General features: G+C 46.3%; 1 long non-coding RNA gene across 3 annotated transcripts; it reads right to left on the bottom strand.

Annotated features, from left to right (window-relative positions):
• Window positions 1–1,129: 1,129 nt before the first annotated feature.
• LOC141736899 (uncharacterized) lies at window positions 1,130–3,663 on the bottom strand. Of its 3 annotated transcripts, none has more exons than XR_012585077.1 (4): window positions 3,624–3,663; window positions 3,198–3,302; window positions 3,020–3,119; window positions 1,130–1,911 (listed from the first exon to the last, which is right to left on the bottom strand). It is a non-coding gene; the product is annotated as an uncharacterized LOC141736899 (long non-coding RNA). The 3 variants fall into 3 exon arrangements; XR_012585079.1 differs by having other exon boundaries at window positions 3,039–3,119; XR_012585078.1 differs by having other exon boundaries at window positions 3,039–3,302.
• Window positions 3,664–20,393: the final 16,730 nt, after the last annotated feature.

The following is a 20,393-nucleotide window of genomic DNA, read 5'->3' as shown; positions in this document are numbered from 1 at the left end:
ACAAATTCTATTGGCACCTTACCTGGGATACGGCAAAGCTAGTGGGGAAAAACAAACAATAAAGTTCCATCTTCAATACACTCAGGGATTCCAGGAAAATACGCCGTGCCTGGAAAAGAGAAAACTGTACCCTTAAACCATCTCACCGCCCCCGAATGCTCATTACAACGTGACTGACCTGAAAAACCCCAAGGAAGAGAACCAGCACATGAGGCTGCTGTCTACTATACATGCTGCCAGACCTCACCTGGTCCTCAAGGTCTTACCACCTCCAGCTTCCTACCTGCTATTCTCTAAATGGGCTAACATCTCCGCCCAAGGAACTGAGCCAGCTCCAAAGCTGCAATCGACTGAAGGACCAGCAGAGCTCTGACCCTGGAGATGCCTGGCAGCGGAATGAGCTGCCCCACCAGAGGCTCTGGGTTATATACCCCGGGCCCTGCCCACCGCCCTTCCCACCAGCACCTGGTAAAGGGGCTGGGGCAACAAGGCATAGAGTGTGCCAGAGGAGCAGCTGCTCCTTTCCTCACAGGCCTGAGAAGTACAGCATGCGAAACACCAAAATGGAGAAAGCGACCCTTAGAGGAAATGACAATACGTCCTCTTTTATTACAACTACATCAATTGTGTCAGCAATGGGGCCCAGTAGGTAAGTAAACTTAATTAATCTTTTGCAGGGCATAGACATAAAGAGAAAGACGTCATCCTGACCTAAATAGGCAAGAAGATCATTAAGCATAATAACAATATTTTTAAATCAAGACTCAATGTCCTTTAGTTTCCTCGTAAAAGAAACCCCACAACGAGTCATACAGCATTTCTAGCAAGACAACGCACATAACCTGACTTCTGCCAGAACTGTGTTCTGGATCGGACCGGCAGACAGAGCGCAAGCAGGAGCTTGTACGCTGTCTGTAATGCAGTGGCTGAGAAAGAACCAAGGCTTGGGGCCGCCGCTCTCCTCGGCCGAGTCTGCTCCCGTGCCCTGTCCGTCCTTGCTGTTGTGCCTTAGGCCGCGCAGTAAAACAAGTGACACGTGCTCCCTTTTAACTTCTCTCCTGATGCAGGAGAGAAGAGAGCGAGACTTAGGGACTGAAAGATAAACTGAACTGTAACGAAATCTTAACAGCAAAATAATACCAAGAAAAGACAACAGTAACAAGAAAATAATTAAATGCATACAGGACATACACAACCCGATACGTAACTCCCAGGATGACCACTGCTTCACTGGCAGGCACGGGGAAAGTCCGGGACAGCACTCGGTGACAGACTGGAACCGGATTCCAGACCCGGTTGCATAAATGCACAGATGGGGGTCAAAGGACAATGAACAGACAGAGGAATCCTCAAAGGCCAGACAACAGGTACCGACCCCTTCGATCCCACTGCTTTTATACAGAGCGTGATGATGATGGGATGCAATACCCCATCGGTCAGGTTCGGGTCACCGGTCCTGTCTTCTCTTCACCGTGGGTGCGATCCCTCTACGCTTTTCTGCTTCCGACGGGGCATATATAAAAGTTAGCTGCACTGTGCTGTTATAGGAATAAGTATAAGCAAGAGCCTCTCTGCACAGCATCCCTTGGCATTAAGTGTAAATATAAGGTCTTGGCGCTCTGAAGGCAGATACTACCTGAAAAATACGTTATTGTTTTCAGAGAGTTCAGTTCATTGGAAGAGACTTACCTGCAAAGCAAAGTGACTGAAAACAACACTGGTTCTGTTGAACCTCAGTCCAGCACTTCCACGCATGGCTACGTAACCTCACATTCACATGAAAAAAAGTGGCCAAATGTATTCGTGGAGCCGCCGGTCACATCTTCCCTTTAATACCTCAGGCTAAGCTACCTTTGTCCTGTGCTCCCGTCGGCTCCCCTGCGTATCCCTGTCCATCTCATCTCTCCGCATCTGAAAAAAAAAAAAAACAACACACCAACATCAAACATTACCCTGATGCAGAGCAGTAGCTTTATTCCAAAGGTCTCCTTTCTACTTAGGAACCCTGTTCACATAAGTCCAACTACAGCCTGTCATCCAAAAGAGAGAAGCCTGCAAACATTACACCCCACACAAAGCAGCCTGAACATCTTTGAGATACTGTCCATTTCACTAGCCGCAAACACCCTCTCCGACTTGGCTCTGCTTATGCCAGCGCCCGCTAATGAAACACCCGTCCACGCAGCCTCTCGAGAGCTAATCGATTAGAGATAACTATGCAACCTTTGCCTGGGTCTAGGCAGATCCTCATATTCACTACAGACTCTCATCGTGATTCTGCCTACCCTGTACACTACACGCCCGGGCAGGGCAGCCCCGAGCCAAACACACACAGACTGACGCTACACAGAACACCACGAATGACGCGCCTCAAGGATGAGAGAAAACTCTCAGCAAGAAGGATGACACCGGGACCAAAGTCACCGTCGGGCAAGATGAACTGTGGCGCTGTGATGGTGACGATGTGAAGAGGCTCCACAGAACCCCCTGAAACGAAGTGTAGAACTTCACAGTTCCTGAGAAGGGACTGTCGAGCCTGACAAGACGGACATGCAGGAAGCCTAGCTTCAAGACCTAAGAACATAACGACACAGGGAAGAAGCCCCAGTTGCTAAAGTGGACCGTCCGGAAAGTTCCAAGATGCAAGACCGATGCACGCTTTAAGATTCTAATGCAACAAGAGAGGCAGACGGTTGGTGCTATGCCCATGGGTGCAGGCGTTTGACACCATAATGATGGTACCCGATGCACATTCCATGCTCCTGGAGCTTAAAGATGATCTCGAGACCCAAGAAAAGGTCTAGAATGCAAAACACAGACAACACAATCGACATGGCAACACACACAAGCTGGAACTGCCCTGCCCAGGATGTGTTAATATAATACTGGACAGTAAGGTACATCATTTACCTGCCCAAAGGAGACTGTGCCCCGGGACAGCCCTCCCCGCTACGCTAACGTCAAAGACCCCATTACACAATTGTCAGCCTCCGCCCCTTTCCGGTGCTGGTCTCTCAACTTAGCTTTTGGAGGGCTACCATCTGATTCCATCCTTGACGTAGTCCACAAAACACAACCATCCGATACGTTCTTGCGGTCACCGGCTTACTCCTCTTCCTCTGCAAAAGGAAAAGAAAAAAATAATCCCAAAAGCAGCTACAACACCAGCAATAAGCATCCTGAGAAGAGACGACGACCTCCTCCACAAAACCCCTCGAGCCTCCTGAACGCTGGTGCAGTCTGATTGCCTCCTCCGCACCGATTCCAGAGTCGGATGCTGCAGCGACAGTTATTCACGGCACCTAAGAGACCAAGAAACACAACATTTGTACTTCACTTCTGCCAAACCACCAGTCCTGTGCTCCTCCTCGATACTATCCAGCTCACCTCAAATGCGAGAGCCTATAGCAGACCAGACACCATCAACAACCAAACCCAATGACAAAACTTGTCCAAGAAAAATGCGTGAACCCGCCTCCCTTTCCTAGCCATCCCCTAATGCCAAAACTTTAGAAACTCCCCCCCTTCTCCTGAACCATCAGGGAAGGAGGCTTACTGCTCCCCCACAACTCCTGCCCCTTATTTTCCAACTGCTCCTCAGGACCTGCTCTTCTGAGCCCTACCCTGTGTTTGGCAGACACCTCCTGTCTTCTGCCTTCACAGAGACTCCGGGCTCTGCTACAGACCTGGAAAACTGTTACAGAACCTACCGGTAACCGCCTGCAAACCGCAAAAGCTTCAGGGCCACTGTGATACCCTACATGGTCTGGAAGAAAATGGTGAGCCATCCCTGCTGTTATGACCCTGTTGCTTTCTCAAAACAGATAAACTCAATATATGGATACATACAAGACAGTCACGCTAAATCCTGCTCCAATATCTCATAACGCATCTGATTGAGACTAACAAAAACACCAACTAACATAGTGTACATCAAAATTAGAAAAGAGTACAAAGTTCTATCTTCAATGAAGTCAGAAATTACAATAAAACACACCACCTGCCATAAGCAAAAAAAGAATACATACTATTAAACCATTTAAACAAACTAACTGCTCCCTATAAAACTAAATATATGGGGGAAAAAAAAAAACAAACATACATCTCCACTTTCTATGGCAACCACCCTTACATTGAAAAATCTTACCTCTGACGTCTTACCTATACTAGTTTAAACACTAAAACAAGCCTTCCCAAACAGCTGCACAAGCTCTAAAACAACGCTTAAGAAACATCAGAGCTCTAACCATGGAAAAGCCCAGCACCAGAATGAGCTCCTGACCTGAAGCTGTGGCTCATATACCCCGGGCCCCGCCTGCGGCCCTGAGGCCCCGCCCACCATCTTTCCCACAATCCCCTGGGTAAAGGGTGGGGCCAACCCCCCAGAAGCATAAAAGCAGCTGAAGGTGCAGTAGGTGTTGTTATTTGCTTTAAGTTTATGAACTACAAAGTACTGAAGAGTAACCCTTGCTAGAAAAAACATTATCTGCTTGTCCTCTGCAGCTACATCTATTACATCAATGATATGTCCAGGTAAGCAATTAAATTATTTTTTTACAGAATGTAGATAGAAAAAAAATAAATGTCAGACTAATCTCTATAGCAAAGTAGCTTATTCAATGAAATGATAACATTATTATTAAAACTTAGATACTTAAGTGTCCTTCAAGAGAAAAAATACAAACCCAAAACCAATATATTACTGTGGGGTCATTCCTTATTTCTAGCGAGACTGTGTGCACTACTGAACTTCTGCCAGCAAGCCCTTCTTGGATGGGAGTGAGTAACAGAATCAGATTCTGTAAGAAAACCATCTCAAAAACATTTTCCTCTGTGAAATAAGGTATTTACTGTAAATTGCTGGCAATTTCAAGTCATGTTGATGATCTTTTTGACTTTTTACTCAACAGCGCTACTTGAGTCCCAAGCTACTTGAGTCCCAACATACAGAAAGCAACAAAAAAGTATGGAAATACAAGTGACATATTTCCTGAACCTGCATAAAACACCCTAATTAACATCTAAGTAGCTAGAAGAAAAACAAATTGTAAAAGGCAGCAAAAATCATCATAGTGGACATATGGATTGAAGTAGATGAAGGCTAAGAGGAGACCTGAGACTATGGTGGACATTTTTAGGAAACCCAATACAAAGTAGAAAAATATTATAACACAGAAACCAAACACAAGGCTCTAGACCACATAGATGACTTTGGAAAAGGTTCTCACAGAAAAAGATGTGTTATTGCATAGATTAGAGAGGTCCTGAAGGAGCCAGAGAAACTAAATATATCTTGGGATGCGATGAGATCAACAGGGAATCGAGCAAAGTACGATTGTCCTCAGGGGACCGACTTCAGGCGCACCAAAAGCAAGAAAGAATAGGAAGACTGATGGCGTTAACCGTTGCAAACTTGGGAAAGGTTCTGAAGGGGAAAAAAGGGGTGCAGAGTGCGCTTCAGAGCTAAAATGAGGTTCTAGTGCTTAAGGGATTGTTGCGATTTTGTCCAGATTGGCCAATCAGAACAACAGATGGCCCTTCCCCCCCCTCCTCAGAAAGGAGAGGAAGAATTAGGAGACTTATGAGTTTAGAAAAAGAACTAAACTACTTCAATTTTTATTGTTCGGTTATTATTTACTATTCTCTTATTTAATATTATTTTCATTAAAGAAGAAAGTATTGTATATATATAAAACCATATCCAGCTCCCAGGATGACGATCACGTCACCAGCAGACACAGGGTAAGTCCCAGACTGGAGTCAGTGACGGACAGGAGCTGAATTCCAGAACTACAGTCAGGAGTGCTCGGATCGGGATCAAAGGCAGACAAACAGTGTCCTCTTCAGATGTCAGCCATTAAAGAAAAAGCGACCCAGAACCCTCTTGCCCTTTTGATCCCTCAACTTTTATACTGAGTGTGATGCAGATGGGATGGAATACTCTGTTGGTCAGTTTTGGGTCACCTGTCCCATCTGCTTCTCCCTGCAGGTGTGACCCCTCTACGCTTCTCTGCTTCTGACCCTCTAATGGGGCAAGCACCAGAGTTAGCTGACCTTGGTTGTTACAGCAATAAGTCTAAGCAAGAGCTTTTGTGCATACCATTCCTTGGTATAATCATAGAATCATAGGGTTGGAAGGGACCTCTGGAGATCATCTAGTCCAACCCCCCTGCCAGAGCAGGGTCACCTAGAGCAGGTTACACAGGAACACGTCCAGGTGGGTTTTGAATGGCTCCAGAGTTGGAGACTCCACCACCTCTCTGGGCAGCCTGTTGCAGTGCTCTGCCACCCTCAGGGTAAAGAAGTTCCTCCTCATGTTTAGGTGGAACTTCCTATGTTCAAGTTTGTGCCCATTGCCTCTTGTCCTGTCCCCGGGCACCACTGAAAAGAGCCTGGCCCCATCCTCCTGACACCCACCCTTTAAGTATTTATAAGTGTTGATAAGGTCACCCCTCAGCCGTCTTTTTTCCAGACTGAAGAGACCCAAATCCCTCAGCCTTTCCTCATAAGAGAGGTGTTCCAGTCCCCTAATCATCTTTGTAGCCCTCTGCTGCACCCTTTCCAGCAGTTCCCTGTCCCTCTTGAACCGGGGAGCCCAATCGGGACTTATCACTCTGAGAGTAAACAGTTGCTGAACAATATTCTGTCAATTTCAGACTTCAGTCAGTTAGAAGAGGCCCAGCTAAAAAGTAAAATTGCAAATCAGAAAATTGATTCTGTTTTACCTCAAACCAGGACAGGAATGTCTTACGAGAGCTCGGCGATGGTAGCGGACGAGTCCCCACCCTAGAGACCGAATAAGCCTCACAGATAACAAGACAGAACTCCGAAGGGAATTTTGACCAAGTACAGATGACGTCAGGGGACAGAATAAAGGCATCCTAAACATCAAAGAAGTTGTTAAGGGTGCTCTGGAGAGCACAAAAAGAACAAAATCAAAAGGGAGCTGAAGTGCTGTGGGGTATAAGAAAGGACTCGGAAGACAAGGCTTTAAAAAGCGGAGGCGTTCTGAGGGGGTAGGGTAGGAAAAAAAGGCTCGGACATGCAGCAAGGCTTTAGGAGCCTCAGGAAGGGGTATGGACAAACTACAGATGAAGGAGTGGAAGCGGTACTCCGTGGAGATGCCCTTGATGGTGGAAAGAAAGATGAAGGGGTGCCACGTAGCAAAGAAACACGGGAGGCTCTGATAGAACAAGAGAGACGGAAAGGGAGATAAAATGCTATGAGGAGCTGTGGAGTTCCAGAAAGGTCTCGGGAGGCTTGGTGAGGGTGAAAAAAGGGGCATCGAGGGGTGCTGATAGACAAAAGAAGGCTGAGGGGAGGACTAGGAGGAACTTGGATGATCGTCTGAGGGGAGTACAGGTGTTCCCGGGTGGCTGGAGACGAAATACGGGAATCCTAGGTAGCACAGAGAAACAAATGAGTGCACTACATCTCAAAGACGGACCCACCGAAAATGCTATGAGATGCATGCCAGTTGCTGGGAAGCTCCTGAGGGGCATTGTGACTGGGAGAAGAAAAGTCCCGACGGAACCAGAGAGACAGAAAAGCGACAGGGAACGTGATGATTAAATCTGGAGGGGATCCAGGCTGAGTAAACGTTGCCTTGGAGGCCAGGGAACTAATAGCTGCACGGCTATAAGGAGGAGAGGACAGAAGAACAGTGTTGGGTGTTGAAGAACAGCCGAGAAGACCCTCCTGCCGAGCAGTGACATTCAGACTGGAAGGCCTTGCTTCCGAAACTCCTTCTCAGGGAGGAGTCTAGGTGCGGCTGGATCCAGTCTTAGCCTCCGACTGTAAAGAACAGTTCGGCAACAAATTCTGTCACAGACTTGCTTTAATACGGCTCGAGCTGAGGGACCCCCTCGATGCTTTTCCTGTGCTTTATGAAGCCTCACCATCTATGACATAAGCTATTCCTGCCCGTGTTCACGTGACAAGCGCGTGTCTCTTCTCCAATTGAATTGTTCAGCCCTTACATGTCCTCTTCGATGACTGGAGTTTTGATGCAAGTGCTTTGACCTTCTCACTCGGTTTTCTGATCTCTGTCCCATCTCACAGCTGTATCTCAGCCTTCTGCTGACTCAGGAGAGTAAGGTCCCTTTCTTCGTTTCCGAGAATTAGAGTTCCCTTTCCTTTGATCGTAACGGTCACTCAAATTTGTAACGTTAAGCATATGCTCTTCATCAATATTACTTATACAGTTTCATTGTGTTAGTTAAGTTCCAATATATCAAATTCAAACACAACTACTATGCACCCTTCTTGGACTAGGGAGGAGCTCAGCCAAAGTCTGATATGCTGCTAGATTACATACACACTAAACTAGGCGGGTGTGTTGATCTGCTTGAGGGTAGGTTGGCTCTGCAGAGGGATCTGGACAGGCTGGACTGATGGGCTAAGGCCAGTGGTATGATGTTCAACAAGGCCAAGGGCCGGGTCCTGCACTTTGGTCACAACAACCCCATGCAGCGCTACAGGATTGTGGCCGAGTGGCTTGAAAGCTGCCCGGCAGAAAAGGACCTGGGGGTGTTGGTGGACAGCCGGCTGAATATGAGCCAGCAGCGTGCCCAGGTGGCCAAGAAGGCCAACAGCATCCTAGCCTGTATCAGGAATAGTGTGGTGAGCCAGACTAGGGAAGTGATCGTCCCCATTTAGTCGGCACTGGTGAGGCCCCACCTCGAGTACTGCCTTCAGTTTTGGGCCCCTCACTAAAAGAAGGACAGTGAGGTGTTGGGGCGTGTCCAGAGAAGGGCTACAAAGCTGGTGAGGGGGCCGGAGGACAAATCTTATGAGGAACGACTGAGGGAGCTGGGGTTGTTTAGCCTGGAGAAGAGGAGGCTGAGGGGAGACCTTATCACCCTCTACAACTACCTGAAAGGAGGTTGTAGAGAGATGGGGGCTGACCTCTTCTCCCTGGTGACAAGTGATAGGATGAGAGGAAACGGGTTCAAGTTATGTCAGGGGAGGTTTAGATTGCATATTAGGAAATATTTTTTCACTAAAAGGGTTATTAAACATTGGAATAGGCTGGCCAGGGAGGTGGTGGATTCACCATCCCTGGAGGTGTTTTAAAAAAAAGGGTAGATGTGGTACTTAGGTGTAGGAATGTATCTGAGAGAAAATGGCCATTGTCGGAGGATGTCGGAGTGGGAGACGGACCCGGAGTAACGATGGAATCTCAATATGAGTATGATCGTTCTCCCTTTATTCAAGTTTTCACAGAGTAGATATAGTCAGGCAATAAGAGCACGCGCTAGCGGCAGCTATAGGATTGGCTTACAGTCTCTGTTCACGCACTGTCCATGCAGTTCATTCACACATCAGATTGGTTACAAGAATTCGCATAGTAAATTGCTTAGTCATTAGCACAACATGTTTTCTACCTTCTCAGTTCCCGTTTTTCCCCATGTACTAATTCCATCTTCTACCACCTGTTTTGCCCTTAATCTAATCTCTCACAGTAGGGAGGCTGGCTCACATGACCATTTTCTCTCAGACACATTCCTACAATACCCCCTTTTTCTTCTTGAGCCAGCCAGACCTTATGCATGGCATTTTCTATCATGTCAGTCACTTTGCGGAGAACACACGAGGCTACCATGCGAGCCACAGCAGCCGGGGCTTTTGCAGCATTACAACCCACGGGAGGGGGATCGAACAGGCCAGGTCCGAAGGTCTGCGACAATCCCCTGCTGATCCCCTCTGCTCCACCTGAGGCCGATGGAGGAGGCAGAATGTCAGCAGAGAAGGACAGAGCCGGAGCTGTTTGCTCCTGACATTGCCCACCTCGCCCCCTCCCCTCCCCAGTCGTCTCCCTGAGATAAAAGTGCTGTCTTTGTATGTCTCTGTGTAAGTGTGTGTGGGCGCCGGCTTATACCTGCTGATCAGCATGTGTGCTACTGTTTGCTTTTTGTTGTGTGCAGTGTCGTTAGGTGACTCCACTGGAGCAGGCGTTCTGCCCGGTGTGGTACTGTTCTCGTATGCAACTAGGGCTGACACTCCGTCAAGTGAAGAAGTTTGTGTATACACAATGTTTAGACGTAAGGCGAGCGCGCCCCAGGCAGATACACCAGGATGGGCTGTAGAACCGATGGAAGTCCTGAAATATTGGGGGAGTTTTCACGAGCCGACACGTTTACGGTCTCGGGAACGGCTCGTCCACGCAGGGCGTATCGCTGGTTGTTTGTTGTTTGTCTATAAGGTCATGGTTGATTGGGAAAAGGAGTTGAGCCAAAATCTATAGGATGCTCTGTAGGAAAATGAGAAACTTAAGGAAAAATGAGAAACTGAGCTCTTGTTGCAAAGGCAGACTTTTATGTCAGTCGTAAGTGATGAAAAAAAAAAAAAGAGAAAGAAAAAAAAGAAAAAAATGAAAAAGAGAAAAAAAAAAAAAAAAGAAACCAAACAGGAACAATTAGATGGGAAATGTGCCATGTTAGCACAAAAGTATGCCATAAGCATTACGAGAAAGCATCAGAAGAAGAGAAATAGGACACCTGATTCAAAGCAGTACCATAGAGATATGGTTTTGGTTTTTTCCTATATGTGTATATGTTATTGCATGCCTTAGTAGATTGCTCTGTGTTATACCCTGCGAGACTAAAATGAACCCCAGCAGAAGCGGTCTCTTGAGCAAGGGGGTGGAATATGGGAAAGCAATGGAAAATCGGCGAGGAGGATTGTAAATACACTCAAGGGACTCGCACCTGGGTGCTGGAAAACACATATATCACACCAATTGTTATTCAGTCTCGGGTGCTGGCAAGAAAAACATTTGGATGACATAAGCCTGTAATGGACTCACAGACACCTTATCTAGCTGCTTGAGAATCTTGGCCTGTTGTGGAAGAAGATCAAAGCACTGTACCAGCAAGAACAGGGAGTCCGCATGCTCTCTAGCTAACAAGGACTCTTTTGCTGCCAAGGATTCTTGCTAACAAGGACTCTCTTGCTGCCAAGGATAAGTCTAACAATGCTATTGTACCGCTATTTCTGAGTTATTGCTAGATGTAGATAGTATTCGATATGCGATGTTGCAAAACAGAACTGCTACTGATTTTTTGCTTTCAGCTCACAGACATGGTTGTCAAGATTTTAAAGGATTGTACTGTATGAATCTAAGTGACCACTCCAAATCCATCCATGCCCAGCTGCAGGAACTGCACCGACCGAACCAGCAACTTGTGGAGACCACTGGGTGAAATCTCTTTGCTGGATGGACTTGGGGATGGGGTTGGTTGAAGCAAATTATACTCATCGCCTGTGTGGAAGGAATTTGTCTGTTATGTTTAGTATGCTGTTTGCCGTGTTTAATAAGCATTATACGATCAGCTGTAAATGCCGCTTTGCATCGTACCCTTGTACGAGTTGTAGAATATGTTGCTCTAAAAACTATGTGTGTATCCATGAGAACCCGACCTTCACAGAAGAAGATAACAAGAAGGGATTACAACAATGTAGTCACGTATCAGACAGCTGCTGTTAGCAAAGCTGGATCATGAGTTTGGTGAGACTCGCTGCATACACTGGCCATGTGTGCAGCGACTCTGGCCTGTACTTTTCTACTCGATCCAGCGCAGGAGAGTCTGGTGGGACTCGCTGCGTGCACTGGCCATGCATGCAACGACTCTAGCCTGTACTTCTCCACTCAATCCAGTGCAGGATATAAGGAGGCTGTCTCAGGTCAGAGAGGGGGAGAGAGACATGAGCACACTTTGAAGGTACAGGGGATACCCTGAAGCACTGTGTCTGCCCCCCCCCCCCCCCCCCATAAGTTCTACGTTCATTAACCCCAACAGCTCTGAAGGCATTACAGTATGTTGCAAGATAAGATATAGTCTACTACTGCTGCAAGACGCATTGAACACCTTCCTACGAGAATTTCAACTTTATGCCCTGATAGGACAGTGGGATGATGCACTCGCAAAGAGCCTGACTGCATTTGCATTAGAGTGGGTATTTTTGCCAATTGTCAGCAACTGGGTCCTCTGTTATCATTTGCGGGGGTTAACCCGTTTACACCTGATGAACTTTGGCAATCCGATGTTATGCGCATTATGGAATTTGGACATGTTTCAGTTGATTCGTTTTCTCACTTTATTGTAGCTACTGCTCATACAGGAGAGAAGGCTTGTGATGTTATTCGACATTGGTTGCAATGCATTGCAGTCATGGGAGTACCGAAAACTACAAAAACTGATAATGAACCAGCTTATGTGTCCGCTACAGTACAGGTCTTTTTTTTTTTTTTTTTTTTTTTTACAGATATGGAGTATTAAACGTGTCACCAGTATTCCTCATTCCCCGACTGGGCAAGCAATTGTGGAGCATATGCATCATACTTTAAAAACCATGCTTGCTAAACAAAAAAGGGGGAATCCCATAGGTATGACACCTCAAGAGTGACTGTATAAAGAAACTCATGTTTTTAATTTTCTAAACATGTCTTCTTTGTTATCCACAGCAGTAGATCGACATTTTGTAAGAACTATTGAATGGCCTGAACAACCAAAGGTGTATTATAAGCACCTTAAATTGGGGTGCATGCTAACCACAGATAATACTGCAACAAATAGAAGTTGTGAGCAAGACAATTCTGTAATGATTTGTACTTCTCATCCGTATGTTTGCTTTGGCTCAAAATGCAAGTATACGAGAATATAATCAGTCTTATTGTGTAAATTTAACGCAAGTAAGGTATAAAACAGCAGTAATATGGATAGGGAACTGGCAAAATGCATTAAAAACATGTCTTTCTCTGTATTGTGATTGGGAGTACAACCCTCGCAGACTTTGTGTTACATCTCTCCCCTGGAATATGTTGCTACATGGCTGAGAAATGGTTAAACACCATCTCCAAGGTGCTTTTGACATGTCGTTGCAACAAAATATTCATCCTTTACATGATCAGCTAAAAGCTCAAATACTAAAGATTCAAGACTTAATGAACTGCAATGTATTTGAAATATTACAAAAGGATTTCTCGTGGGTAAATCCAAAGAAACTGGCTTTCTGGGCTAAATTTAGGAATCTGGGTATTTATTGCCTTAGCAGGGTTCTTTTTGATTCTGTTTTTAATTGTGTTTAGTATATAACCTGCTAGGAGCGTCACAACGAGTAGAAGCACAAGTCATGGCAACCTTGTTAATAAATGGTCTGGTATTAAACAAAAAAGGGGGAGATATGGCAGATCTACGAGCAGAGGCCTGCGTACGGCCAGAGACACAGTGAGCAGAGCACACAGTAAACACAGAGCCAAGAGAACAGTTCATACCTTCACTCCATCCTGTGACGATCATATAACATTTTCGAATCTCAGACAAAGAATAGGGCTAAGTATTCTTCCCTCGCTAGGAACAGCAACGGCATTAAATATGTTGAATAAGATAGGGTGTTGGGTAAGTAAACAGATAAACCTTACAACTGAAATCATATCTAGCTTGCTTACTGATGTTGATAGCATTCAGCATGCTGTGTTGCAAAATCGAGGGGCTATTGATTTTTTGCTGTTAGCTCAGGGTCATGGATGTGAAGATTTTGAAGGTATGTATCGTATGAACCTTTCCGACCACTCATCATCCATTCATAAGCAGTTACGGGATCTGAAGGATAACATGTCCAAATTAAACGTGGTCAAAAATGGTTTCGATGATTGGTTAAACTCGTGGGGTATAACGGGATGGTTATCAGACTTACTAAAGCAAGGGCTCATGCTACTGTTGGTTATATTATTATTGATTATGGTAGCCTCGTGTGTTCTCTGCAAAGTGACTGACATGATAGAAAATGCCATGCATAAGGTCTCGCTGGCTTAAGAAGAAAAAGGGGGTATTGTAGGAATGTATCTGAGAGAAAATGGTCATGTGAGCCAGCCTCCCTACTATGAGAGATTAAATTAAGAGCAAAACAGGTGGTAGAAGATGGAATTAGTACATGGGAAAAATGGGAACTGAGAAGGTAGAAAACATGTTGTGCTAATGACTAAGCAATTTACTATGTGAATTCTTGTAACCAATCTGATGTGTGAATGAACTTCATGGACAGCGTGTGGACAGTGTAACTAGCTAATCAGAAATAAGCAAGTGGCATGTACGGCTACAACACAGGGTATAAAAGATGATGATCTGTGCTTAATAAACGGCTTCTGTTGATTCACATTGGATCATCTGGAGTCCAGTTATTTCTCCTCACTTAGGGACATGGTTTAGAGGTGGTTTTGGTCAGGGTAGGTTAATGGTTGGACTTGATGATCTTAAAGGTCGCTTCCAACCTCAGCGATTCTATGACTCTATATTGCAGCCCAAGGCTCCACAGGTCTAAGTACTTACGCTAAGCAAAACTTTGGGCTGTGACACTACGTCACATATACGGACTTGGGAAGTCTTCCGAGGGAAAGAAAGGGGTGCGCGAAGTCCGCGACAAAGCTGAATATGTGCTAAGGGTAACCTCAGAGGCATCCATAGCTGTTGTGACATGATGAGAAGGGTCCTGAATGGGCCATAGGGACGGAAGAAGGTACAGGGACACGAGGAGGAAAGTGGAGGGGGGCGGTGGAACGGAGTGCAGATGTCCTCAGGAGGCTGGGGACCAAATGGAAGCATCCTAGATGGCACAGAGGGTGATAACAGGGCTCTGAGGCACAAACACAGCCAAGGACGGGTTTCTGAGAGAAAGAGCTCAGACATAAAATTTTATAAGTCACAGGAATTAAGAAAATAAGAAAAAAAAATTAAAGAATAGAAATGGCGAACTCAAAACACTTAGAAAGAAAATCAAAAAACAGAGGGCACGAAGGAAAGACAAGAAACAATTAAAAAGAAAGACAGCAAAGGAGATAAGTGTAAACAGAAAATCTTAAAAGCGTCCGTGATTAAAGGCGCAAGGAAACGAATTACAGAATAACAATGGCAAACTAAATCGGAGACGTAGAAACAAAAATTAAAAAGCAACAGTGTTAAGGAAAGACAATAAATAATTTTAAAATGACAGCAAAGAGAACAAAAGTATACATAGCAAGAACACTGAAAAAGCGGTAGCCAGTAGAGTAAATAAAGAGGAATATTACAAAATAGGGATGGCAAACAAAGACAGATGTAGAAAGACAATTTTAAATGCAACAGCAGAAAGGAAAGACAGGAAATGATGCAATGAAAAGATAAGCCATAAAGACAACAAACAAGACAAAAAAACCCCAAAACTGAAGAAGTGATGGGGATTGGGGAAACAAAACAAAATAATTAGGAAACACGGACAGCAAACTGCAACGGAGATGTAGAAAGAAAATTTTAAAAAGCCTCTGCATTAAAGAAATAAGAAAAAAATTAAAAATATACCCAGTGCACCAGATAAAAATGGACAAAAAGAACCTTTTAAAAGCAAGACTGATGACAGAAAGAAAAGAAAAACATTAAAAACATAGCAAGAGCAAAATAAACACAAAAGTGTAAACACAAAGGAGTAAAAGACCAATACAGAACAAACAAAAAATTGGTATTAGCAGCTTCATAAAAGTAGACACAGAATTTTTAAAGCGAGGGGGTAAAAGACAGGAAAAATTAAAAGGTGAAAATGGCAAACTGGATAAAAGTTGATAGAAAATTTAAAAAACAAACAGATTAAGAAAACAGGGAGCAAAAAAAAAATAGGCTCAAACAACTGAATAAATAAAGACAATGAAACAAAATTGGAAAAGTAACAAAGTAGAGCACAGGCAAAAAGAATTAAAAAACACAGACAGGAATCTGCGTAAATGGAGACACAGAAAGAAGATTTGGAAAGGAACGGGGTACTGGCCATACAGGTAGGCAGCCATTTAAATAGCAGGAGCTGGAGTCGGACCAACAGCCACAGGACACTGGAAGAGGGATGCGGGGTGGAGCAGAGGGAGTCACTGGAATTAGAGACAGGTTGCTGGGTAGAGGGAGACCTACAAATGCAATTTTCACAAGCAATAGCAAAGAAGGCAGCGGGGGAAGAATAAAATAAAAGCGGATGGGGAGCTGGGAAGGCAGAGGCACAGAAAGGAAATGGAGAAGGGGAGAAAGAACATGCTGGCATTAAGCAGAAGAGCAAAAAGCTTTGGGGAGCCAGAAGCCGGGACAAGCAAGGCGGCAGGCAGAGATCAGAAGAGGCATGGCAGGGAAAGGCCTGGACATGCACAAGAGGGCACATGACTCACCGCAGCTCCTGGCACGTGTGGGAGACCTTCGCTGCTCACAGGCTTCTCTCTCTGCCCCTTTGTCCTCGGTGGTGCGGTCAGCCTGACGACCCTTGCCCACCTAGGAGCGGGCAGGGGGTGCCTCGACGCTCTTGTCCCATGAAGCTCACACGCGCAGCCGACAAAGGCAGCGAGCTCACGGCGCTCTGTGCTGGTGGTCCCCTCGGTCAGGGATGGCCGGGAGGGATCCTTCCTCGCTGCGGGGACCGTCCGTTCCTGGCTGGAGGCACCTGCCTTTCAGAACCCCCTTCATTTGACTCCTCAGCCAGCGCTGGCAGGCAGCTGTGCCCAGGCAGCCCCCTTAGAAGTTAGAGGCCCTTGGCAAAGCAGACCCATCCCCAGGGCAGCCTTTCTTTTTAAGCCCTTGGCCCAGCCCATGCTCACCTCATGGGTCCCACCTGGGCTGCCTCAGCCCCAGCTGGAGCCCATTGGGAACAGGGGCCATTGCCAAAGCCCCACAGCACATCACCCCCTCCCCTGAGCCTCTCCCCGACCACCAGCTCTGCATCTTCTTCCTAGATGCTCTCCCTCCACTTTTAGGGGGAACCCCATGTGACACACACCGTCCACCCCACAACAAAGTCTTGTTTTGATTTACAACTACCATCCAGAGCAACACTACAACCTGCCATTAAAAAAAGAAACAAAAAGCAAAAAACACAAACCCACAAACATTACACCCCACACAAAGCAGCCTTAACAGGTTTGAGATGCAGTCTGCTTCACTACTGCTGAACAGCTCTGCTCATCCCAAAAAAAAAAAAACCCTAATAAAAGAGCTGCCCACACCACCTGCTGATGGCTACTTGATGGGAGTTGACTGTACCACCTTTGCCTCAACAGTATCATTAGATCAACGTATTACCCATAGACTCTTGCTGCTCTTCCCCCTACCCCTGACTCTACGCGACCGGGCAGAGCAGCTCCAAGCCCACCACACACAAGCACAGACCAACACTACACACAACACTACAAACAATGCACCTCACAGATCAGAGAAAACTCTCAGCAAGAAGGATGACACTCCGACGTAAGTGATTGTCAGGCAAGAAGACCTGTGGGCCCATGACGGTGACATGAGAAGCCTCTAGGGAAAGACCAGGAAATGAGGACAACGTAATGGCCCGGGACAACAAGCGACTCTCAGACTGAGAAGATGTATGCGCAGGAAGCCGGTCTTCAAGACCTAAGAACTTAAGGATGCATGGAAGAAGTCCCAGTCACTGAAAATGGATGGCTAGAGAACAGAGCTGCTCCCACAGCCAGTAACAACACTGTAAATGAGGACCGTCCAGAAACTTCTGAGTTTCTAAAGACCCAGCCGCGCTTTAAGCTTATGATGCAAGAAAAGCAGCACCTGACTGGGGCAATGCCAATGTGTACAGGCATTCAAGGCTCTAGGGATGGTGCCTGAAGTACAGACCACGCTCCTCAAGTGGAAAGAGAACATCAAGACCCAAGGAAGGACAGAAAACACACCACACAAACAACACGATGGACACAGGCTGGAACCGCCCTGCCCGGCTCATGCTAGCATCGTGCTGAAGACTAACCCGCTCCCTTTACCTGCCCAAAGGGGACTGCTCCAGCCCTCTGCCCTTTTCTAACTTTAAGACGCCTCCCTGCAGCTCCCAAACTTCTCCCCTCCTCCCAAGCCCTCCCCAGCTCTGGCCGCTCAACTTAGCTTTCAGACGGCTGGAGGTCTTAAATCCCACGTCCATGGAGGGAAGAAGTCCCAGTCACTGAAAACAGATGGTTAGAGAACAAAGCGCATTTAGAAACATAAACACAGTGATTCCACAAGGGCACCTGTGCACGTGATGGCACTTTACCACATGCAAGATGTAACATTATACAGGGCAGTACAAGGCTAATACACAGTCAAATAAGGAGCAACCCATCGCAAAATTCATGATACAGTGTAGTACTATGACAGAATGTCACAAAAGATGAAGAAAATGATACAGCAATAAAATACAATACGTAACAGAATACAGGGCAGTACAAGCAAATACACAATCAAATAAAGAACTAATTACAAAACTCAAAATACAGTGCTGTACAATCCCAGACAGTCTCAGGTGGCGGTAAAGACACTTACAGGGGAATAGAGTTCAAGACGTAACTCCAAACAGGCCGGTACAAGGCAATACAGGGTCAAATAGAGTACAACAGCCTAAGAAGCTCTCAATACAGTGCCTGTCAATGCCAGAATACATCAGATGGCTCGCGGCATGGTGAGAGGGCAATACAACGCAAGACTTTAGGAAAATACAGGGCAGTACAAGGCAATACGTCGTCAAAGATAGAACAACCGATCAAAAACACCCTCAGTTGAGTGCCGTACAATCCCAGAGAGTCTAAAAGGACAGTTAAGACAATTTCATGGCAACACAACGCACAATGTAACACAATACAGGGCACTCCAAGGCAATACAGAACAATATAAAAAACAACCTATCAAAACCCCACAATACGGTGCTGTACAATCCCACACGGTCTCAGGTGGCGGTCGAGACAGTTATGGGGCAACACAATCCGAGATGCAACAGTACACAACAGAGTAGAATGGAATACGCAGTCAAATAAATAACAACCCATTAAAACAAACAAACCACAATACAGTGCAGGACAACACAAAAAATAAATGAGATGGCACTCAAGACAGAGCAAAACAATGCAAGAAGTAACAAAAGAGAGGGGCGTACCGTGAAATACAGAGTCAAATAAACAACCAATTAAGTATCCCGCAATGCAGTGCGCTGCAATGCCAAAATACGTCAGACAGCAGTCGAGGAAACGACAGAGCTATGCAATGGACGACATAACAACACAGGGTGGTACAACACCAAAATGTATCAGATGGCACTCAGAACAATAACACGGCAATACAATGCAAGATGCAAGAATACAAGGTGGTAACAAGGCAATACACGGTCAAATACAGAACCACCAATAAAACCTGCACAATACAGATCGCTACAATCCCAGAACGTCTAAAGTAACAGTGAACGGAATGATGGGGCAATACAATGCAAGATACAGCACTAGACAGGGCAATATGCAGCAACACGCCTTCACATAAAGAACAACCGACTAAAAAACGCACAATACGCACCAGTGCAATGCCGGAACAGATCAGATGGCAGTCAGGGCGATTACAGGGCACTACAATGCAAAACGTGATGCCGTAAAGAACAGTACAAGGCAATAGGCAGTTGTGGCAGGCAGAGCGATTCACTTCACTCCTAAGAAAGAAGGGGAGAAACATTTAGAAACACACACACAGGGATTCAACAAAGGTAGCAGTGCACGTGACAGCGCTTCACCAGACTGCACGGCCACGTACCCCCGGTTATTTACTGCCTAGGGGCCACTCACATCAACAACCGCCCCTTAAAAAAAATAACGACAGCTCAGTGCAGTACCCTGCCAGAACCCACCCACTCCTTGGGCGTGAAAACCCTCTCCTCCATATGGCCATTTTTGTGCCTGGCACGGCGCCAAGTGGGAAAGGGTGGTGTCGAGGCTGAAGGCAGCAGGAAAGCCTGCAGCCCCCAGGTCTGTGGGTCTACGCAAGCGGTTCCCAAAGAGCTTTAGAACAAGGCGTAGTTTTCCCTGCTGGCTCTTTGGGCGTGGGACCCATCTCCAGCCATATGGCCATTTTTGTGCGTGGCGCGGCGCCAAGTGGGAAAGGGTGGTTTTGAGGCTGAAGGCAGCAGGAAAGCCTGCAGCCCCCAGGTCTGTGGGGCTACGCAAGCAGTTCCCAAAGAGCTTTAGAACAAGGCATAGTTTTCCCTCCTGGCTCTTTGGGCAGGGGACCCATCTCCAGCCATATGGCCATTTTTGTGCCTGGCGCGGTGCCAAGTGGGAAAGGGTGGTTTTGAGGCTGAAGGCAGCAGGAAAGCCTGCAGCCCCCAGGTCTGTGGGGCTACGTAAGCGGTTCCCAAAGAGCTTTAGAACAAGGCATAATTTTCCCTGCTGGCTCTTTGGGCGTGGGACCCATTTCCAGCCGTATGGCCGTTTTTGTGCCTGGCGCAGCGCCAAGTGGGAAAGGGTGGTTTTGAGGCTGAAGGCAGCAGGAAAGCCCGCAGCCCCAAGGTCTGTGGGGCTACGGAAGCGGTTCCCAAAGAGCTTTAGAACAAGGCATAGTTTTCCCTGCTTGCTCTTTGGG

Source organism: Larus michahellis, unplaced genomic scaffold, assembly GCF_964199755.1.
Source record: "Larus michahellis unplaced genomic scaffold, bLarMic1.1 SCAFFOLD_312, whole genome shotgun sequence".
In the NCBI taxonomy this organism is placed as follows: Eukaryota; Metazoa; Chordata; class Aves; order Charadriiformes; family Laridae; genus Larus; species Larus michahellis.
This window is presented reverse-complemented; position numbering and strand designations above follow the sequence as displayed.